General features: G+C 45.9%; 1 protein-coding gene across 8 annotated transcripts in view; it reads left to right on the forward strand.

Moving 5' to 3' along the window:
* The window catches only part of GPBP1 (GC-rich promoter binding protein 1), a 70,224-nt gene that overhangs the window by 17,470 nt on the left and 28,808 nt on the right, over window positions 1-23,946 (forward strand). For 2 of the 8 annotated variants that reach the window (XM_064140753.1, XM_064140760.1), the window contains exons 1-3: window positions 18,255-18,503; window positions 18,923-19,849; window positions 20,898-20,966. The exons of 1 other annotated variant lie outside the window; for it this stretch is intronic. The gene's annotated coding sequence lies outside the window, so the exon portion shown is untranslated. 5 more of the 8 variants (XM_064140758.1, XM_064140756.1, XM_064140755.1 and 2 more) reach the window with 5 other exon arrangements.

The following is a 23,946-nucleotide window of genomic DNA, read 5'->3' on the forward strand; positions in this document are numbered from 1 at the left end:
GGACAAACTGAAAAGGTTAGGGCTGTTCAGCTCTAGGGAGATCTTGCAGCTATATTTAAATGTTTGAAGGGGACCTACAGGAAGGCTGAGGGAGGACTGTTTAGAAGGGCTTGTAGCACTAGTATGAGCAGCAGTTTTTTAACTGAAGCAGGGAAAATTTAGGTTGGACATAAGGAACAAGTTCTTTAGAATGACAGTGGCAAAATACTGAAACATGTTGTCCACAGTACCTCATCTGCTGATCCTTTGTTAGTCCTTGCCTTATTCTAGAGCTGTATGCTCAGACCAGGGAGTTATCCAGTAATAATGATCAGTGACAGATAGATGGGCAATGTCAGAGCATGCTGCATGTACTCAAAAATTAAGAAACACTTAATACTTTCCACATTTGGTCTGGTATGCCACTGTAACACACTAGTGCTCCTTAGCCATTTTCAGTTTTGTTCTCTCCAGATACACCAAAGCCAGTTCCTGTCCCTGCTCACTTGAAGCTTCAGCTCTGGTAAGGCAAAATAGCTTCTGATGAACACAATGTGTAACAGGCCTGTTCATCTGTTCAAAACTATATAGAAAGTGCAACAGGAAGAACTTTCCATTCAGAAAAATATGCATTAGCTGCTACATACATTTTCTTTGCAGGAATTCTCATTTATTTGGGTGCAAGTAGATAGTTCCTAACTTCTAAAGTAGTTTGCTTCATCTTTAAACTATTTAACATGATTCATTTTTTTGGTGGCACGTAATTTTAGAGAAACATCTGTTGTAATTTGCCAGTTATACTCTTTTAATAGGTTTAGATCAGATTTATACATGAGGTTTTGAAATCACAATTCAGATGACTTTGACAAAATACTATGAACTCATATCTCCACCACAGCAGGTCATGAGGTGTACCCCAAAGCTGTTGTGTAAACTGCAGCAAGAATTCTGTTAAAATTATTGCTCAGAATTGTAGACAAGGGGCTGCAAGGTGGGGTGGTGGGGTGTTCTAAAGCATCACAGTGGGGGGAAAAAACCACAAGTGTTTTCTTTTTCTGTCTTTCTTTGAGGTTAAATTTCACACTTCAAAGAGTTGGAACGGGCTCCTATTATCCTGTGTCTGAATGGGGGTTGGATTTCGATAGCATTATCTATAGGGCAGTTTAATTTTATTTCCCAGTGGTTTTCAGTGAGTACAGATCAAGATAAAGAGTGAATATGGTGAAGTTACTGGGGTAGGCTTATTTGAAGGAAATGAAAAGAAACAAAGATATTATTACACCACAATTAGCATTTTTCTTCAGGAACAAGGTTGAGAATGTGGCATGCTGTTAGTGTAACTTGGAAACCAAGATGCCTTGTGCTTTTGTGGAGCCCTGTATGGTATTGATATGGAGCTTGCACTGGACCTCAGTGCTTTTGCAGGCATCCTTCTGCTCTTTGTTTTAGTTTGTCTTCCATTTTCAAGTGCGAGAGGGTTTCTACCTAGTCACTATCATGGTCAGTTTGCCTTACAGCTTCTTTTACAAGCTGCTCGCATAGCCTGTAGTTTCTTCTTTCTAGATTCCAGAGTTTTTCCTGCCTTTCCCCACCTTTTCCAATGCTATCCTCCCTGGTCCCTGCTTGTCTTTAGCAGGCATTCACTTCCATGAAGCCTCTATCAACAGGAGCTCCAGGCATTTTACTGAGGTGGTCTAAGGAAGGTTTGTTATCACAGATCCATCTTAGGCTGTTGTCCACAGCCTTCCTACTTTTACCACTGAAAGGCTAGCATAATCTTGGTGTGAAGATGAGCCCTATGCTTGATCAAGGACCCAATTTTCCTAAGAAGGGCTTCCTGCTTAGAGTAATCTTTCTGGTTGTCTCTATGTTGAAATGTGACTTCATTTGCAATATAACTGGGAAAAAAAAAAGTTAGCAAGCTATGCACCGAAAAACAGATGACCAAATATCTTCTATGTATGCCTCACTGTTGGGCAAGGAGGAGTGTAGGTGCTCTTACTGAAAGGGTGTGTGATTAATTTGTAAACAATTAAGAATTTGAAGAGAAACAGTTTCTTCTTCCTATAGTGTTGCATTTCACTATTGTTCATTTTGTGGCATCAACAGATATATCACATTGTATGAAGGAAAAAACATTGCTCTTTTCGGTGTGTCTCTACTCTAAATGTGTACAAAATAGCCATCATAATTTGAAAAATACTTTCAGGAAATTTACTTAGTAAATAAATAATGCTATCCATTCTGGCAAAGATACTGTGGTGTAATAGGATAACCTTGCTTTGAAAGGACTGATAAACAATGTTTCCTAAACAGAAAGCCTTTTACTTGTGCTTCAGGTCTTTCTTTTGAGACACCTGATAATAATTATAACTTTATCTTGAGAGAGATAAAATGATCAGTTAATTTCAGTAATATAGGTCATATTTATACTGATTTGTAATTCAGAATTAATACCTAGGTATTCTTGTATTCCTTCAAAACATGAACTGTTACCTGTAGCTGTATTGGATTCTTTGTCCACAGAATGCTGCTCCCATCAAAGACAGTGTCATGGATTGAGTTGAATCTGCTGCTCTTATTCATACCATGCTGCACTCATGCCAGCTTCAAAAATAAAAGTGCTGGCTGGAACAAAGTACTATGGGGCTTGAAGTTCAGGTTGTTCTGGTTGCCGCTTCTGGTTTCCAGGTTATTGGATATTGTCTCTTTTTCCACAGGGATAGCAGTGAAGTGCATGGGAATTGGGTAGTTGCTGGTTTTGGCTTTCTGGTTTGTGCTGTGCTTGGATTGGTTGGTTTGGTTGGTTGTTTTTCCCTGTATTTCACTCCACTGCTTCTGTAAATAGGCTACGCTAAGGTAACCATGCCTTGTATTATTAGACCAGTTAGATTATTAGCTAAAGTAATTATGCATTGTGATTATGATATCTCGTGTTATATTAAACTCTTATCTCTTTATCTCAACCCTGAATCTTGTGTGTTACTGTCCTGGAGTCCTGTACCCCTAAATTCCTCTCCTGCCCGGACTTCGGGGGGAAAGGGGAAAAGCCGCCTGTTTTCCCTCCCACCTCGCCTGCCCTGCAGCCGTGAAGGGGGGGGAGGGCTGCCCTGTGAAGGGGGGGAGGACTGCCCCGTGAGTTCCCGCGCTGGAGCCAGGCTGGGATTGGCCGTGCGCTTTCGCGCCTAAGGTGTGGTAACTCTGCCCTTTGTCTAGCGAAGGTTATAAATATTGGGGGTCTTCCCGCCTTTGGGGTTCCCGCTTTGGAGTTTGCCTGTGCCTGGACGTATGTGTCTGCCTGAGCTCACACACCCCCCTCGGCTGGACTGCAGAGAGACCAAGGATTTGCGTTCCTATTGACACCTTTGTGTGCCTAACGACCCTTAACAATTCACCTGCAGCGCTGAAAGGAAGAGGAAGACAGACCGCAGGAGTCAGCCTGAGTGAGTTATTTGGCTTAGCTTAATTTAGTAAGAAACCGCTATTAATTAATAGCTGAGGCCTTTTCCAACTTCTGACTTCCAATATAGTCAGATTATTGATGGTATCCTTTTAGGTTAATTCTTATGCAACTGAATCTGCTTATCAAACGAAATTAATCTTTGTATATATAGTTGTGGGGGCGGGTTTTTGGGAAAACAAAAAATAACTATTTTTGATAAATTCCCGACTTGGCCACATATTAATTCCTGCTCTCCGCAACAGTTACTTTTGCCCTCACTTTTGTGTTGGAGGAGCAGGCAGGTTAGCCCTTCTGTTAAACCATTACAGCCAGTTATACTTTTAATCCTAGAACAATTTAAGATCTTCAACCATTATCTAAGTCAGGGGTCCTCAAACTATGGCCTGCAGGCTGGATACGGCCCTCCAGGGTCCTCAATCTGGCCCACCTGCATTAACAGACACCCTCCCCCCCCTTCCCGCCCCAGCCTTCCCTCACCCCCCTGCCAGGGGTTGGGTGGGAAAACAGGCAGCCACTTCCTGACACTTAATCTGCTCGCTGGCCTCCACAGCCCCCAAGCACCCGCTGGGACTGGGCTGGAACCAAACTATAGTCTGGCCCCCAACAAACTGTAGTCTGGTCCCCAACAGTGTCTGAAGGACAGTGAACTGGCCCCCTGTTCAAAAAGTTTGAGGACCCCTAATCTAAGTCAACCAAGCCCAGTGTTAAACAGTGTCCCTTAGCATCACATCTATGTGTCTTAAACACCTCCGGGGTGGGGATTCAGCTACCTTTCTGGGGAGCCTATTCCACTGTTTAGGAACCCCTTCATAGAAAAAAATTATACTAATACCCAATCTGAACTACCCTGGTGCAATTTCAGGCCATTTCCTCTCAACCTATCACTTCTTAATATAGAGAAGAGACTGACATGCACTTTGTTACAAACTCCTTTCAGGTAGTCATAGAGAGTAATAAGGTCTCCCCTCAGCCTCCTTCATGCTAAACAAACCCAGTTGCCTCAGCTGTTCCTTAGAACAACTGTTCTCCAGACCCTTCTGAGCTTCACTGCCTTTCACTGAAGTGGTTCCAGGACTTTAATGTCTTTTTTGCAGTGAAAGCTCCAAAACTTAGGTTAGGAACTGGCTGGAGGGCCAGACCCAGAGAGTGGTGGTGAATGGTGCCACATCCAGCTGGCGGCTGTCACTAGTGGTGTCCCTCAGGGATCAGTGCTGGGCCCCATCCTCTTTAACATCTTCATTGATGATCTGGATGAGGGCATCGAGTCAGTCATCAGCAAGTTTGCAGATGACACTAAGCTGGGGGCAGATGTGACTGGGTTGGAGGGCAGAAGGGCTCTGCAGCGGGACCTTGACCACCTGGACAGATGGGCAGAGTCCAATGGGATGGCGTTCAATAGCTCCAAGTGCTGGTGCTGCACTTTGGCCACAACAACCCCATGCAGAGATACAGGCTGGGGTTGGAGTGGCTGGAGAGCAGCCAGATAGAGAGGGATCTGGGGGTGCTGATTGATACCCGCCTGAACATGAGCCAGCAGTGTGCCCAGGTGGCCAAGAGAGCCAGTGGCATCGTGGCCAAGAGAGCCAGTGGCATCCTGGCCTGCATCAAGAATGGTGTGGTCAGCAGGAGCAGGGAGGTCATTCTGCCCCTGTACTCTGCACTGGTTAGACCTCACCTTGAGTACTGTGTTCAGTTCTGGGCCCCCCAGTTTAGGAGGGACATTGAGATGCTTGAGCGTGTCCAGAGAAGGGCGACAAGGCTGGTGAGAGAAAGGCTGGTGAGAGACCTTGAGCATAGCCCTACGAGGAGAGGCTGAGGGAGCTGGGATTGTTTAGCCTGGAGAAGAGGAGGCTCAGGGGTGACCTCTTTGCTGTCTATAACTACCTGAGGGGAGGTTGTGGACAGGAGGAGGTTGCTCTCTTCTCTCAGGTGGCCAGCACCAGAACAAGAGGACACAGCCTCAGGCTGTGCCAGGGGAAATTTAGGCTCAAGGTGAGGAGAAAGTTCTTCACTGAGTCATTGGACACTGGAATGGGCTGCCCAGGGAGGAGGTGGAGTCGCTGTCCCTGGAGCTGTTCAAGGCAAGATTGGACGTGGCACTTGGTGCCATGATCTGGCCTTGAGCTCTGTGGTAAAGGGTTGGACTTGATGTTCTTGGAGGTCTCTTCCAACCTTGGTGATACTGTGATACTGTGAAAACTGAACAAAGCCTTATCAGTGCTGAGAACAGGGTAACAATCACTTGGTCATGCTCGTCTCTCTGTTTCTGTTGTAGGCCAGGATGCTGTTGGCCTTCTTGGCCACCTAAGCACACTGCTAGCTCCTGTTCAGCCAGCTGAGGATCAACAACCCCATGTCTTTCTCTGCTAGGCAGCTTTCTAGCCTCTTCCTCGAGCATGTAGTGCTACATGCGGTTGTTGTGACCCAAGTGCAGGACTCAGCATTTGGGTTTGCTGAAGCTCATACAAATGGCCTGAGTCCACTGATCCAGCTTTTTCCAGGTCTCTGTAATTCTTCCTATCCTCAAGCAGATCCCTCCAAACTTAGTGCCATCTGGAAACTTACTCAGGATGTACTTCATCCTCTTATCCAGATCATTGATACATGTTAAAAAGAACTGGTCTCAGTACTGAACTTTGAGGAGCACCACTTGTGGACAGCCACCACTACCCTTTGGGCCTGGCCATTCAGTCAGTTCTTTACTCAGTAAAGTGTCCACCAATTCAAGCCACCAGCAGCCAGTTTCTCCTGGAAGGTGCTCTGTGAGACAGTGACAAAAGATTTACTAACATCCAGGTCAACAACATCCACAGCGTTTTCCTCATCCAATCTATCATAGAAGAAAATCAGGTTGGTCAAGCATGACTAGCCATTCATGAACCCATGATCACTGGGCCTGATCTTCTGGTTGCCCTGTATGTGCTGTATGATGGCACTTGAGGTTATCTGCTTCATGACCACCTCTGGCACTGAGGTCATTGACAGATCTGTAGTTGTCCATCTGCAGGAAGGGCCAGAAGGAGGATTTGAGGATCAGATCTGCTAACTTCTAGACATCTGGGCAGGACTGCTGCTGGTAAATGATGGAAAGTGACTTGGTGAGCACTTCTGCTACCTCCCTCAGTACCCTTGGGCATATGCCATCTGGCCCCATAGACCTGAGTATGTCTACGTGGTGCAGGAGTTCACTAATAATTGCCTCTTGGATTATGGGGGCTTCATTCTGCTTGCCATCCCTATCTTATAGATCAGTGGGCTGGGTACTCATCAAACAACTGGTCCTACTACTATCAGTCTTGTTGGCCTTCCCCCTGATTCTTACCCATAAACGCTGAATCCTATTATTACCATTATTAAGCTCAAGACTATCAAATCATTCTGACACACCACTTCTCCTTTCTTGCCTATCTGCTCTGAAGAGTTTGTAGCCCCTAGCTGCAGCACCACAGTCACATGCAACATCCCCCTATGTTTCTGTGATGGTCACTATATCATAATTTTCACAATGCACAGTGGCTTCCAGCTGCTCCTGCTTGTTTCACATGCTGCTTGCATTCATCTCAATGCACTTCAGAAAAGTGGTTCTTCAGAAAAGACTGAGTCAACAAGCTGTTAAGTTTTAGTTTTCAGGCCTGTTCAGCACCTGCTAATTGTATTATAGTGCATTAGATGTGGAAATGCACAGAAATCTTAAAAGCAAGGAGCTAGATATTATACACCCTAAAATGTAAATAATAACAGTCAGTTCTTTAATACAGTCAAAATCTGTTTTCTTACTTGAATAGGTAGACTCATTGGAATCCTGAAACAATTGGAAAATTCATCTTAACTTCCTTTACTGGAGGACATAATCTGCATAGACGATCCCATATACCTTATACAAGTGTTCCTAGTGCCACTGCAAATGATGATGACTAAATGTTGATCTGCATTTTTATATAAGTCTTCCATTGTTTTAATTGTGTTGAAATGTTTCATACGGTGAACAAGCAGCTGAGATTTAGCAGTAAATGTATTAGAACTGTTTGGGATCTAATTGTAACAATACTCCTGTTTAGAAGGGTATACACTGGGATAGAAGTTTATTGTTAATATTAAGTGGCTATTTTCTTTCTAGCTTTTAAACATTAGGCTCACTGTACCAGAAGATACCTGGATCAAAACTGTAATAATCAGATTTCATATCTGTTATCCTTTTCTTCCTCCTTTACTTAATTCTTTTTGTATCGGGCACACTGGGTTCTTAGTACAAAGTCAAGTGTTTTGTACACCTACATGGCATAACACAAAAATGTATAGCAGTATGGCATTAAGTAGTTTCCAGATTTTTCTTAAGTAGTTGCTTAAACAAGCTGAGTGTTTGATATACTCATGAGGTATCTCAGGTTCTACTTGAGAACAAATGAAAATCTGCACATTTCCAGTGTCTGACAAAATATTTTTTTAACTTTTGGTCTTCTTTTTCATCCTATCCTTCAAGTTTGTACACAAAATAATTTAACTTAAAATTTATTCTCTTTTTTCTTTTTTTTTTTTTAATTGAAATTAATTCTAAGACTTGTATTTAAATATTGCTGTTTAGTATTTGGTGAGTGTTAAATTCTTTCCTTTCATAGAATGGTTTAGGTTGGAAGGGACCTCAAAGATCATCCAGTTCCAAACCCCTGCCATAGGCAGGTACACCTCCCACTAGAACACATCACTCAAGGCCTCATCCAACCTAGTCTTGAACACCTCGAGGGAAGGAGCATCCACAACCTCCCTGGGCAACCTGTGCCAGTGTCTCACCGCACTGACTGTAAAGAATCCTTTCCCAACATCTAGTTTGAATCTCCCCTTTGCCAATTTAAACCCATTACTCCTCCTCCTGTCATTACAAAACCTTGTGAACAGTCCCTCCCCAGCCTTCCCATAGTCCCCCTTCAGATACTGGAAGGCTACTATAAGGTCTCCTCAAAACCTTCTCTTCTCCAGGCTGAAGAGCCCCAGCTCTTGTAGACTGTCCTCATAGCAGAGGTGCTCCAGCCCTCTGATCTTTTTCATGGCCCTCCTCTGGAGTCATTCTAACAGTTCTGTGTCCTTCCTGTGCTGGGGACTCCAGAACTGCACACAGTACTCCAGGTGAGGTCTGATGAGAGCAGAGTAAAGGGAGAGAATCCCCTCCCTTGCCCTGCTGGCCATGCTTCTCTTGATGCAGCCCAGCACACAGTTGCTGTCTGGGCTGCATGTGCACACTGCTGGCTCCTGTTGAGCTTTTCGTCAACCCAGACCCACAGGTCCTTTTCCTCTGGGCTGCTCTCAGCCATTCCCCACCCAGCCTGTATCTGTGTTTGAGATTGTGCTGACCCAGGTGCAGGACCTTACACTTGGCCTTGTTTAGTGCCATGAGGTTGGCCTGGGCCCATGTCTCCAGCCTGTCCAGGTCCCTCTGGATGGCATCCCTGCCCTCTAGCAAGTTGACTGTGCCACACAGCTTGGTGTCATCTGCAAACTTGCTGAGGGTGCCCTCGATTCCTCTGTCCATATCACTGACAAAGATGTTACATGACACTAGTCCCAGCACTGACCCCTGAGAGATGCCACTTGTCACTGTTCTCCAGGTGGACATTGTGCCATTGATCACCACTCTCTGTGTGTGACCGTCCAGCCAATTCCTTATCCAGCAGTGCTCCACCCATCAAGTTTGTGTTTTTCCTGTTTGGTGATGAGGATGTCATGTGGGACAGAGTCAAATGCCTTACTCAGGTCCAGGCAGATGCTGTCAGTTGCCCTTCCTTTGTCCACTGTTGCTGTGACTTCATCATAAAAAGCCACTGAATTTGCCAGGCCTGATTTGCCCTTGGTGAAGCCATTGCTGGTTACCACCAATCACCTCTGCTTTGTTTCCCATTTGCCTTAGCAGAGCCTCCAGGAGGATCTGCTCCATGATCTTGCCAGGCACAAAGGTGAGACTGACTGATCTGCAGTTCCTGGGGTCATCCTTTTGTCCCTTCTTGAAGATGGGCATTATGTTTGCCCTTTTCCAGTCAACAGGAACTTCAGCATTCTGTCATGCCCCTTCAAATATGATGGACAGTGTTTTAACAACTTCATCTGTCAGTTCCCTCAGGACCTGTGGGTGGATCTCATTGTGCCCCATGGACTTGTGCATGTTCAGATTCCTTAGGCACTCATAAACATCCCTGAATCAAGTTACTAGGTCCAGCATCAGTAATGGCACCAAGCAGATGAGACCAAGCTAGGAGCAGATGTGGATCTTTTCGAGGGTAGGAGGATCCTGCAGAGAGACCTTAACAGGCTGAATGGGTGGGCAGAGGCCAGTGGGATGAGATTTACCAAGGCCAAGTGCAGGGTTCTACACTTTGCCCACAACAACCCCAGGCAGCGCCACAGGCGGGGGACAGAGTGGCTGGAGAGCAGCCAGGCAGAAAGGGACCTGGGGGTACTGATAGATAGTAGGCTCAACAGGAGCCGGCAGTGTGCCCAGGGGCCAGGAGAGCCAATGGCATCCTGGCCTGTATCAGGAAGAGTGTGGCCAGCAGCACAAAACAGGTTATTCTTCCTCTGTACTCAGCATTGGTCAGGCCTCATCTTGAGTAACATGTCCAATTCTAGGCTCCTCAATTCAAGAGAGATACTGGAACGTGTTCAGAGAAGGGCAACAAAACTAGTGAGAAGCCTGGAACACAGCCCTTTGAGGAGAGTCTGAGGGAGCTGGGCCTGTTTAGCCTGGAGAAGAGGAGGCTCAGGGGTGACCTCATTGCTGTCTACAACTACTTGAAGGGAGCTTGTAGCCAGGTGGGGAGTGGTCTCTCCTCCCAGGCAACCAGCAACAGAACAGGGGGACACAGTCTCAAGTTGCGCCAAGGGAGGTCTAGGCTGGATGTTAGGAGAAAGTTCTTGCCACAGAGAGTGATTAGCATTGGAATGGGCTGCCCAGGGAGGTGGTGGAGTTGCCATCCCTGGAGGTGTTCAAGAAAAAACTAGATGCCAATGGCATCCTGGCCTGCATCAGGAACAGTGTGGCCAGTAGGACAAGGGAGGTTATTCTGCCCCTGTACTCAGCACTGGTCAGGCCACACCCTGAATCCTGTGTCCAGTTCTGGGCCCCTCAATTCAAGAAAGATGTTGAGGTGCTGGAACATGTCCAGAGAAGGGCAACAAAGCTGGTGAGAGGCCTGGAGCACAAACCCTATGAGGAGAGGCTGAGGGAGCTGGGGGTGTTTAGCCTGGAGAAGAGGAGGCTCAGGGGTGATCTTATTACTGTCTACAACTACCTGAAGGGGCATTATAGCCAGGTGGGGGGTAGCCTCTTCTCCCAGGTAACCAGCAATAGAACAAGGGGACACAGTCTCAAGTTGTGCCAGGGTAGGTATAGGCTGGATGTTAGGAAGAAGTTCTTGCCAGAGAGAGTGATTGGCATTGGAATGGGCTGCCCAGGGAGGTGGTGGAGGCACCGTCCCGGGAGGTGTTCAAGAAAAGACTGGATGAGGCACTTAGTGCCATGATCTAGTTGATTGGTTAGGGATGGGTGCTAGGTTGGACTGGATGATCTTGGAGGTCTCTTCCAACCTGGTTGATTCTATTCTATTTGGCAGATCTTCCTTCTCACAGTCTTTACTTTTGCCCTCTGGGACTTGGACATTGTGGTTGGAGCCCTTGCCATTGAAGACTGAGGCAAAGCAGTCATTGAGCACCTCAGCCTTATCCATATCCTTCGTCACCAGCTCTCCATTTCCCTTCTGGAAGGGTCCCACATTCTCCCTAGTCCTCCTTTTCTCCCTAACATATCTGAAGAAGTTCTTTGTGTTCCCCATAACATCCCTGGCCAGATGTAATTCTCACCGTGCTTTAGCTTTGCCAACCTGAGCTCTGGCTGCACAGACAACTTCTTTGTATTCGTCCCAGGTTACCTGTCCTTGCTCCCACCCTCTGTAGGCTTTCTTCTTGCATCTAAGTGTGTCCAGGAGCTCTCTATTCATCCATACAGACTTTCTCGTGTTCTGTTTTCTTCCTTCCTCTTTTTTGGGATGCATTGCTCCTGGGCCCAGAGGAGGTGATCCTTGAACACTGACCAGCTTTCCTGGGCCCTAATTCCTTCCAGAGTTTTTTTCCTGTGGCACCCTGCCAAGGAGGTCCCTGAAGAGGTTGAAATCTGCTCTTCTGAAGTCCAGAGCAGTGAGTTTGCTATGCACCCTCCTTGATGGCTTGAGAATCTTAAATTCTACCATTTCATGATCACTGCAGCCAAAGCTACCCTCCAGCTTCACTTCACTCACCAGCCCCTCCTTGTTGGTGAGGACTAGGTCCAGCATAGCACCTTTTCATTCCTTATGCCTCAGCATTATTCACAGCTCTGTTTTACTGCATTTATCAGTGCTTTCGTACACTAATATTGGCAAGCCCTGAATAAACAATGAGGTCTCTCTTTGCCAAACAGAATCTTAACTTACATATAGTATTCAGAGCATTAAATTTATAGGAAAGTGCTAAATTTGTCTTCTCTCCATCAGACTATTTGGAGGTACCTCAGCCATGGAAAACTAATACTTCTCAATTTGTTCTTAAATCTGAACTGTTGTTTAAATTCCACAAGTTGTCCTTCACTTGCATCATGGTTCATCAAAAGGACTTTTAAAAATATGTATGAGCATCTATGGCAAAAATCTTAGCCTACTTTTCCATGTTTCATTAATAGAAGACAACAGGCTATGTGGGTCTGTATTCCCCCTCTCTATTAATTTCCAGCATAAATGTTGTCACAACACTCTATGGCAGCTTTCCAAAAAAGATATGTTCTGCTTAGCCTGCCTAGTTTCAGAAACTGTTTCTGTTTAATATTGATTAATGCTCTCACTCCCTTCTGTGCTGTATAGACTTCTGAAGATCCAGGTACAGTTAGGTTCAAAAGACCAAATGGCATGTTTTACAGCCAAAAAAAAAAAAAAAAAAAAAAAAAAAAAAAAAAAGAGATAAGTCTTGCTTCACAAATTGGCTGTTCCAGCAATCTTCTGGCTTTACTGTTGTTCATGACAGACAATGACTATGTTTATGGTAGAACTTCTTTACCAGTGTTGGAATAGATATGGTTTTATGAGTGTAGTTTAATTATTCCACACACAAGCAAAGTAACCTGTACTGCTGAGAGAGCTGGCAGCTGAGCTGGCCAAGCCACTCTCCATCATTTTCCAGCAGTCCTGGCTCACCGGAGAGGTCCCAGGAGACTGGAAAATGGCCAACGTGGTCCCCATCCACAAGAAGGGTCGGATGGAGGAACCTGGGAACTACAGACCTGTCAGCCTGACCTCAGTGCCAGGGAAACTGATGGAACAGGTTATCTTGGGGGGTGATAAGAGAGCAGCTAAGGGATGGCAAAGGGCTCAGGTCCAGCCAGCATGGGTTTAGGAAGGGCAGATCCTGCCTCTCCAACCTGATCTCCTTCTATGATCAGGTGACCCGCTTGGTGGATGTGGGGAGGCCTGTGGATGTGGTCTATCTGGACTTCAGCAAGGCCTTTGACACTGTCCCCCACAGCAAACTGCTGGCTAAGCTGTCAGCCCATGGCTTGGATGGCAACACTCTGTCCTGGGTTAGGAACTGGCTGGAGGGCCAGACCCAGAGAGTGGTGGTGAATGGTGCCACATCCAGCTGGCGGCTGTCACTAGTGGTGTCCCTCAGGGATCTGTGCTGGGCCCCATCCTCTTTAACATCTTCATAGATGACCTGGATGAGGGCATCAAGTCAGTCATCAGCAAGTTTGCAGATGACACTAAGCTGGGGGCAGATGTGGCTGGGTTGGAGGGCAGAAGGGCTCTGCAGCGGGACCTTGACCGCCTGGACAGATGGGCAGAGTCCAATGGGATGGCGTTCAATAGCTCCAAGTGCAGGGTGCTGCACTTTGGCTACAACAACCCCATGGAGAGATATAGGCTAGGGTTGGAGTAGCTGGAGAGCAGCCAGACAGAGAGGGATCTGGGGGTACTGATTGATACCCACCTGAACACGAGCCAGCAGTGTGCCCATGTGGCCAAGAGAGCCAGTGGCATCCTGGCCTGCATCAGGAATGGTGTGGTCAGCAGGAGCAGGGAGGTCATTCTGCCCCTGTACTCTGCACTGGTTAGACCACACCTTGAGTATTGTGTTCAGTTCTGGGCTCCCCAGTTTAAAAGGGACGTTGAGATGCTTGAGCGTGTCCAGAGAAGGGCGACGAGGCTGGTGAGAAGCTTTGAGCACAAGCCCTATGAGGAGAGGCTGAGGGAGCTGGGATTGTTTAGCCTGGAGAAGAGGAGGCTCAGGGGTGACCTCTTTGCTGTCTACAACTACCTGAGGGGAGGTTGTGGCCAGGGGGAGGTTGCTCTCTTCTCTCAGGTGGCCAGCGCCAGAACAAGAGGACACAGCCTCAGGCTGCGCCAGGGGAGATTTAGGCTTGAGGTGAGGAGGAAGTTCTTCACTGAGAGAGTCATTGGACACTGGAATGGGCTGCCCGAGGAGGTGGTGGAGTCACCTTCTCTGGGGCACTTCAAGGCAAGGTTGGACGTGGCACTTGGTGCCATGGTCTAGCCTTGAGCTCTGTGGTAAAGGGTTGGACTTGATGATCTGTGAGGTCTCTTCCAACCCTAATGATACCGTGATACTGTGATACTGTGTGGTAGAACCATTACTGGTTTGTACTAGGACAATCAGCTGGTCCAGTTAGACTGTGCTACACTCTGTGGCGGAGAGCAGGAATTAATATGTGGCCAAGTCGGGAATTTATCAAAAATAGTTATTTTTTTATTTTCCCAAAAACCCGCCCCCACAACTATATATACAAAGATTAATTTAGTTTAATAAGCAGATTCAGTCACATGAGAATTAAGCTACAGGGATACTATCAATAATCTGACTATTTTGGAAGTCAGAAGTTGGAAAAGGCGTTAGCTATTAATTAATAGCGGTTTCTTACTAAATTAGGCTAAGCCAAAGAACTCACTCAGGCTGACTCCTGCGGTCTGTCTTCCTCTTCCTTTCAGCGTTAAGAGGTCATTAAGGGTCGTTAGGCACACAAAGGTGTCAATAGGAAAGCAAATCCTTTGAAGGTCTCTCTGCAGTCCAGCCGAGGGGGGTGTGTGAGCTCAGGCAGACACATACGTCCAGGCACAGGCAAACTCCAAAGTGGGAACCCCAAAGGCGGGAAGACCCCCAATATTTATAACCTTCACTAGAGAAAGGGCAGAGTTACCACACCTTAGGCGCGAAAGCGCACGGCCAATCCCAGCCTGGCTCCAGCGCGGGAACTCACGGGGCAGTTCTCCCCCCTTCACGGCTGCAGGGCAGGTGAGGGAAACCCGGTGGCTTTTCCCCTTTCCCCCCGAAGTCCGGGCAGGAGAGGAATTTAGGGGTACAGGACTCCAGGACACACTCGCATGCAATCATTCTATGCTAAGAACATCCTGTTGATTGCTGGAACTGCTTGAATGCTTGTGATGTGTAAACTAAAGTGTGTTAAAAAGAGAGCTCTCAATCTTAATTTAGTGTGAGGTTTGCTATTTATTTCAGTAAGGTAAAAACAACACCTCAGCAGTTGGCCAGATCAAAGTGTTGGTTTTTACAAAGTCGAAATATCTCTTTTATGAGACAATTAGGGATACAAATCAAATGGCTTCAAACTAATCTTCCCAATGACTATCACAGCTTTTCTTGTGGTTACTAAAATTGATAAGGTACTACTAAAAGAAAATAGAATAGTCATATATGAAGCAACCCAAGTAGAAACCTATTAGGAAGACTGATATGGAGAAATTAATAATCTCCTTCTCCTTTGTTTCTCTTTTGATACCCAAAGTATGTAATGTATTGCAAAGCCAGAAGGTGCACAGAATAGTTGCACAGCATGGAAGCTGTAGCCATAATTCGCTCACAAGAATGGAAAAGTTCTTCCCAGGTCATTGTTACATAGCCTTAGGTCTTTATTGTCAAGGTGAGCCTGAAGCTGCTTTGACTTCATACACTTTATTTTCCTAGATACTGTCGACCATCATATTTTAGAGTTGTATGTGTTGCTTTGGGAGTTTAAATGATCAGTTTGGTCAGAGCTTTCTTGGTATTATATAGCCTGGCACATAGTGAGTCCAGAAACATTTTTGGTGGATTTTCCTGTTTGATGGTCTAGCTTCTAATTACTGCTTCTACATGTCTATAGGTTAAATTGATGAATATGTAGACTATAAATCACTGCTTCTGAAAAAGGTGGTAAAAATGGAGCTTGAGTATGTGGTGAGTTTTGGCACCATGGTCCTAAATGATGACAGGCAGATGTGTCAGGCTTGGCTTCCAGGCTGGCACTGTGGTTCAGTTGGGTTGGGTGGCAGAGCCCTGCCCTACCTTACCTGTTTGTGACTTCAGTCTTGACAGCAGACTGAAGATAAGGACATAGGATATGCTTTGTCACCCTGCCTGGAAAGCCTCACTTCTGCAGTATTGGTCACGGTAATTAAAAGGAGAAAATTTAATGGATAAGGTAGAGAAGAGGCATTGCAATTGGTCAAGAATGTGGTGGGAACCTAGAAAAGCACTGTGGCTGTTAGAAATTTGAACTGGGGCTGACTAAGTAGAGTCGAAGATAAATGTGGCCATAGCTGTTCTGTAGCTTCTGGTCGTGGAACGATGCTGCCTTCACAGTGGCAGGGGAGAGCCAAAACTGCTGGGGTTCCCCAGTCCGGGAGGCAGCCAGGAAGCTGGCTACTGATAGGCTCTGAGAGAGGGCGGTCCAGATGCCGCCGGCACTCTCTCTGTAAGGACCCCAACCTTGCCAAGCCTGCCGGTTCGCACAAAAGGTTGCGAAAGTGGGGATAACCGTCCAAAAGCAGAGATGGGATAAAAACAAGAGCCGTACAAAAGGTAGAAGCCGTCCAAAAGTGGGGACGGTCCTGTCACAGCAGGAACCTATCCTGCCGGGCACTCTGTTAAGGCAGAAGCTCTTTCAAGACGGGAACTCTAGAGGCAGGAACCTCTAAGGCAGGAAACCTTGTTCTATTTATCCTTTTTTTTCTAGACAAAGTGTCCATTTACCATTTATACTGGGTGCGAAAACACAGCCCATCACCGGCCCGATTCCAGCTTGGGCTTCCACGTGGGTCAGCCCACGTGCAGAAAAGGCACCCTTTTACCGCCCCCCTTCAGGCCCGCAGGGCTTTCGTGCCGTTCTTCTCCCGATCAAACCCACGGAATGAGAAGAGAGGAATTTGGGGTACCCTTGGACACATCTGTCATTTTTTTTTCCAAACAGGAAACGAATGTGGTTTTTATTCTTTGTCAGTTGTCGATTTTTAGTGTTGTTTCTAATATTTGTAAACGCTGATACGAGCTGACAGCATCTATATGCTTGCAAAACACATTTTAAAAGTCCCGCCGTTTGTCGGGGCTTTGAGACTTATTTTTAAAACTTCAGTACCCAATTGCAGTTCCTACAATAAACTTCATAGTGGAGATGGCCACTGAAAGAAAATCCAGAATCCAAAGCAAGCTCCAAAGACTTTGGCAGTGCCCTTTCCAACCTTTCCAATGATAAGACAATGTAATTTTGTGTACTTCCCCCCCCCCCCCCCCCCACCGGTTCATTGCAAAATTATTTGACCTAAGTTGGAAATAAGATTTCAAAACTGCAAAACATTAATTCGGGGGAGTTTAGTTTCCAGGCTGCAAAACTCCCGCAAACGGTGTTTCTCCCCAAAAGACACACGTCGAAAGGCTGCATGCACGATAAGGGTAGCTCCACCCGCATGTTTTGAGTGGAGGCTGCTTCAGTCGTTTCTGTGAAGATGCTGATTTTCCGTCTTTCGGGTGAAGGGCAGATATCGGCTCTTTCACTTACCCTGAGCCCCGCCGGCGCGGCGATGCGTCTCCGCCTCTAGTACGCGCTGCGCCCAGCTTGGCAGTGATGCAGGAGGCAATGCCGCCGGGCCGCTTTTTGCTGGCGGCAGTGGCCCCGGTCGTTCAGCCATCCGCTTCAAACACGCCGCCTCCGCTCCTCGTCAGTGGGGCAGCGGGGCTCTTCCCGACACCGGCCAGGCCGCTCTCGGGCAGCGCGCACCACCAGCTCCCGCCCATGAACGCGGTGCACAGACGTTCCGACGGCCAGGCATGGGCATAGCGGTGCCCACCGGGCCCTGTTCCCGCAGGTTGATCTTGCGTGTTGGCTTCTGTCGCGCGTTTTCCGGCGCCTCAGCGTTGTGAGCGCCGCTGGTGACAGAGGCAGGGCTGTGCACAGAAGGGGCTGCGCCGCTGCATGGTTAATTACGGCGCTGCCGAGAACTCCCGCGGGGGGGCGGGGCGCGCGCTGGGGATTCCCCCACCGCCCCGCGCAGAACGTTCGGGATTGTCCCATGACGTCACGGTGAGTGGGCTCCCCGGGAAGGCGGGAGCGAGGTCGCGCCCTCAGCGGCGGCCGGGCGGCCGCACCCCGGGCAACCGCGGAGCGGCGAGGCGGCTCTCGCGAGGCTGGTACGCGCAAACCCCAGCGGCCCGGGGCGGCGCCATTTTGGAAGCGAGGCGAGCGGAGTGCCTGTGTGTGTGCGCGCGCTCGTGCGAGGGCGGGGGCGGACGGCGACTTTGTGCGCGTGAGGCGCTCTCGCGCTCGCGGCCCGGCGGCTCGCGGGGAGTTGGGGTGCGGCAGCCTCAGGGCCCGCAGTGCTCCCTCCCCAGGGGCAAGCTGGCGGTGGGCCCGGGCGCCGGGGAGGAGACGCGGGGATCCCGGGGCGGGTACTAGCGTGCGGCCCAGTCCTTTATTCGCCGCGCGGTTAGGCCCGCCCTCGGGGAGGGTGGGGAGGTGCCGCCCACAGGCCCCTCGGCGAGGCGGCGAGCTGTGGTGGCGGCTGCTGCGGGACCCCGCTAAGGAAGTCGAGGCGAGCACCCAGCATGGGCCGGCAGCGTCCTTCCTAGTGCCCGCCGCGGTGCCGCAACAAAAGGCTGGTCGTGGCCTAGCGGCTGGGATTCTCTGCTGGAGCGCTTGGCATGCGCCTGCCCCGCGGCGGCGAGGTCTCCCCCGGGGCGCGCCGGGGTTTTCCCCAGGCGGCTTCCCCAGGTGGCTGCCAGAATTCGTTCTGTGCTTTCGTCCACTGTCTCTGGCCCTGACCCGTGCTTCCCGCTCGGCTCCTTTCTCAGATCTATTTGTCTTTCCCAATAAAATAAGCAATGCAGCTTTCTTCGTGGTTTTTTTTTTTTTTTTTTTTTTTTTTTTTTTAACTCCTCCCCCCCCCATTTTTTTTCCTTTCGGGAGCGGGAAGCAGGAGAACGTTTTCCATGATAGATTGCGTTCTCTGGTAAACATGCCTGCTGCTTTCTCTGGGGTGTGACTGCAGGTTTAACCGAGGCTCCTTTGCTGGGGTTCGGCTTCCCAATTGTGTGTGGGTTTGATTTTTAGTATTCAGGTTTTTGCATCTATCTAATGCTACTATAGGTTTCAGAAGGGAAAACTGATTGTTCTGGTTCTTTTTACCATAGGCGGCTTGGATTACAGAGTCCTGGATGTTTGCAGCTTTTTTCTTCAGCTGGTAGGGAGGAATACAGGTGGAAATTGACCTGCAGCCATTCCTTGTGAAAGGAAGAAGTGCCTCGTCCTGAAAAGGCTTCTGAAACAATCTATAGGCATCTGAGAAGTGAATTGGAAGTTTGAAGTCGTGAGCTTTTTCTCTAGCGGTGCTGAGCACCTCACCCTTGGATGCTTTTGTCCACATGGCATGGATACACGGCTACATTTATCAAGTTCTGAAAACCAGTTGCCAAAATAAATTGCTCCTGTGATTTTAGATAAATATTTTTATTCCCAGCCTAGGTAGACATTACTAAAAAGTTTCATGGCAAATATTTTTCCTCTTACCTTATTTTTTAGATTTTCTGACATAGAATTCTGTCTTTTTGCAATGAGTCCTATTTTCTGAATGAGGAATCTAACATATATTTTTTTATCATTTATTCCTGTGATTTAATGGTTTTGTGGAAAAATGTTGCCAGTAAGCAGTATAGAGGTATCCAGATAGCTGTTGTTTACAAATGTCACTGTTACCTGAAGGCAGGAAATCCATGGTTCAGACATGAAATTTGGATTTTTTACTTCACAGTTTGTGGTGTGAAGTGTATATTTTGTCTGAAGCTGATGCTTCTTATAGTGGTATGTACATGGAATAGACAGGAAAATAAACTGTGAGGGGGGGAAAAAGAGTTTTTTACATCTGAGAGTTGCCAAATTTTGGAAATACTCTTGCATCTGTAAGCAAGAAGGATGGGTAGCTGATTTCTGTGAGATCAAACCTATGTCAAACAGCTGCAAATGTAGTATCAACAAGAACTTGGGATATTACCTCAAAGAAGACAAACTGGAAAAATATAAATCACACAGTGCTGACACCTTGTGTGGTCCTCTTGAATTAGGTGAGTGCTGTAGTGTTCAGAATTTACACTCAACATTTTATCAGTGGAATAGCAAGCTGGTAATGCTTTCTGCTTCAAGGTTTGTTTTGGGTTTTTTTGAGTACTGAAATGAACTTGCAGAATAAATTTTGCTTGCTGTTTTTAGTCACTGATGGAATAATTCTTTAAGAAATGTAAGAATATATGTACAAGGAGAAATACATAGGCAGGAGTTGTGTTTTTTTCTGGGATGTTGAAAAATAGATACATATCAAGACCAAATCCCTAGGTAACATAGACTACGTGTGAATATTGTGATCTTAACAGTGAGCTCTTCATACTTAACCAAACAAATCTCTTGGCTATCTTCATAGCAGATCTTAGTCTTTCATTTTGTATTAGATGCTTTTACAGTATGAAGGTACTGGTAATGAACTTACATGATTTTAATTTTTTCTGGTGTAATTTCCTTTCATTATTCTTTGCCACTCACAGAAGCCAGTTTTTTTTTTACCAGAAATTAGTTTCCTGCTTATGCAGACTGGCTTTTCAATGTGATATTTTAAGGTTAGATTCTGGATAATTTCTGATTTTCTAGTGGGAAAGAATGAGTCTGACTGGTCTGCAAGTATAATGTTGCAAAAAAATTCTCTGCTTGTCTGGGAGGACTCAAAACAGTATCTAGTGGTGAACCTACTAATTTTACTTTTTAGATCACAGAATCATCAGGGCTGAAACGATTCACCCCCCCTGCCATGGGCAGGGATACCTCAGACTAGATCAGGTTGCTCGAAGTCCCATCCAACCTGGCCTTAAAAACTTCCAGGAATGGGGCTTCCACCACCTCCCTGCGCATCCTGTTCCAGTGTCTCACCACCCTGACGGTCAAGAACTTTTTCCTGGCATCCAATCTGAATCTACACACTATGCTCCATTCTCCCTAGTCCTATCACTGCCCGACATCCTAAAAGGTCCCTCACCAGATGTATTGCTCTTCCTTCTATAGTTGTTAAATATTTCTGAAGATGGATATATTGTAAATGTTGAAATTAATGTTTGTTTTTTGTAGGTTTGCATTCAGCTGTATTGTTACTGCCTCAAAGAAAATTTAAGATGGACAGAACAACTTAATTCAAAAGTTAGTGGTAATTTTACTTAAATTCTCTCTGCCCTGCCTCACCTTCATTATTCATAAATGGGTAGACTTTACACCAAGCATTTGGTAAAAGTGATGCATTTACCTTTCCATCTTTCCATCTTTTAGAAATATTTTCAGAGCTGCCACAGTACTGAAGTAGTAGTATTGAACAAATGGGAAAAACACATTTCTTTATGGGAACAACAAAGATGTTTGGAAAGATGCCTTTTAGGTTAAAGTCTTGTAGGAATAGTAATGTTAGGCATGTGAAACTGTGTCTAAGGTTAATGGCAATATTTTGCAGCCTCTCTAATTTGTTGTGACCACAAATGAAAGACTTGCACACAAATACTTTAAAACAAATTCTAATTGAAGTAGTTCTGTCCTTTATATTGTCCAGTCAGTATCTAGAAGTTTATGTAACCACTATTTTGCTTTCTTTGGATGACTTGGTTGTTTTGTTATTTAACTTCTACTTTGCTGTTGTTTTGAAAACATGGAAACTAGAACATAAATAGGAAGCCATTTCTGTAATCTCTTGTGGCTGTGGCTCTTCTACATCAAATTTCAGTGTAGCTGGGTTCTGACTTAATGAACTGAGTCATGTGAAGGAACCAACCAAACGGAATGATCTCCCATTCCTTTAGTTGGATTAATCTCTTTTTTTTGATTGCATTTGGTAAATGGAAAGAATTCAGGCATGAGTGGCCATTTAATCTGTGGGGGGATTTTTTTGTCTGTTGCATGGCATAAACAATGGTCATAGAAGCACTTGCTTCTTAACTCACAAAATAAATGATATGTTTCTTTTTTTCAAGCTGTGAGCTTTCTATGCTATGAGATACTTTCACCTCTTGACAGAAGACTCTTATTGAAATCTTGGAGCTGCATCCCCCAATTACTATTTTGGGTGACATCTTTATTGAGACTCGGGACCTCTGAAGTTGGAAGGAGCTCATAGGGATCATTGAGTCCAACTCTTTGCTTCTGGAATTCCTTGAACCTTGTCAGGCTTGGTACTCTGACCATTTCCTTAGGGAGCCTATTACAGTAATTGACTACACTCCTAGTAAAGAACCTTTCCCTAACGTGCAATCTGAATCTCCACCTGACACAGCTTCGTTCCATATCTTTGTGTCCTGTTGCTGGTCACCAGAGAGAGATCAGTGCCTCTGCTGCTCTCCTTGAAGTTGCAGACTGTGGTGAAGTAACCTCTTGGCCTTCTCTTCCCCAAGCTGAACAAACCATATGACCTCAGCCACTCCAAAGTCTTGCTGTTGAGGCCTTTTATGATTTTGGTCACCCTTCTCTAGATACACTCTTACAGGTTGATGTCCTTCTTGTATTGAGATACCCCAAAGTGCACACAATACTTGAGGCGGCACTGCACCAGTGCAGTGTAAGGTGAGTAAATTGCCTCCCTTGACCAACTAGTTAGGCTGTTGTCCAGTTTATACATATAGTCATGATTGCCCTGTCACAGTTGGAGAATCTAGTACTTGTTCTTCTTAAATTTCTTATGTATCTTGAGTTTATCCAGATGTCTCTGTAAAGCCTCTCTATGCTTGAAGGACCACATAGCCCCTCCTAATTTATTGTTGTTGTAAAAACTTAATGTGCATTTGTTTTCTGCATCTTGATAATTTCTTAAAAAAGCATTAGTGCAAAAATTGAGCCATGGGAAACCCCATTGGTGACTGGTTGCCCTCTTGATATAAACCAATTTGTTGTAACTCTTTGAGCTCAACTGCTTAGCCAGTTGTTCACCCAATGTGTGACTTGGCTAGCTGTGTGCCAAACATTTTATCCAGGATACTGTAAGAAACAGTATCAAAAGCTGTGCTAAAATCCCAAACCACTACGTCTAGTGGTTTCCCTCAGTCAACCAAATGGATGACTTTGTCATAAAAGAAAGTTTAGCTAAGCAGGACTTTACCCTTGTCAACTTGTGTTGGCTATGACCAATGAGAGCATTGTCTCAAGCGTTTTTCAGTAACTCCCAAAATAAACTTCCTAATTGTACCAGGAGCTGAGGTGAAACTACAGGCCTCTACTTATGAGTCTTCCTTATTTATTCTTTCCCTTCTGCATCTATTGAAGAGTTTCATCTTTAGCTTCATTAGATCAGCTGTGGTTTTACATCTTTCTGTTTGCTAGTAGGATAATTCTTTCCTTCTTTATTTTTTTTCCACCATGTTTGCACTTAGGAAGTGCAGTTGTTCTTATTTGTATGTGTATATATCTGACAAGGATTTCGGCATGTTTTACAGCCATGCCCTTATACCCTAAGCAAAATGCATACTTGAGTGAGGCCTATTGAGGTTTTCTCAGAAAATGCCTAGCATGCTGGTCCACCTTCATTTCTTCTGAAGGTGTATATTTGAGTAGTGCTGACAGTTTAAGTGATTTGCAGGCAGCTATGAAGAGAAGGTTCTTGCCCTCTAAAACTTATGCTTTAAGCCTTGTTAGGAGCATAGGTTTTGTACTGGATAGCTGTTGGCTTGACTCTTACTGATGCATTTATTCTAGTAGAACCCTAAAATGAGTACATTTGTATTGAGAAACTGTCTTGAAAGGAGTAGGCTACTCTGCTGCATGAAAAAAAATGTTGGTGAAAGCTTTCAAGAGGCAGCAGAATTTAAATTCGCAACAAAGCTTAAGTGGAATTTCCTCCTGTGAAATGATAGAGGGAAATTGTGTAGGTACTTAACTTTTTAGTACTTCACAAGTTAAGGTATTTTATGCTTCTTTTCCCCCTTTCCATTTTAATGTGATTCTGCTGTTTAAAATGTGTGGATAAAACAGTGCAACAGTGGTGTAGTTTATCAGTAACTTCTGGGGAATCTGTCTTTATATTTTAGCACTAAGAGTGAATTCTTTCCTGTGAGGGGAATTATTTGCAGACCTTATCGTAAATGAGCTTGGATGAAACTTGGCATGCCTCTTTCTCCTGTCCCCTATCCCCTCTTCCCTCCACTTT

Source organism: Pogoniulus pusillus, chromosome Z, assembly GCF_015220805.1.
Source record: "Pogoniulus pusillus isolate bPogPus1 chromosome Z, bPogPus1.pri, whole genome shotgun sequence".
NCBI lineage: Eukaryota > Metazoa > Chordata > Aves > Piciformes > Lybiidae > Pogoniulus > Pogoniulus pusillus.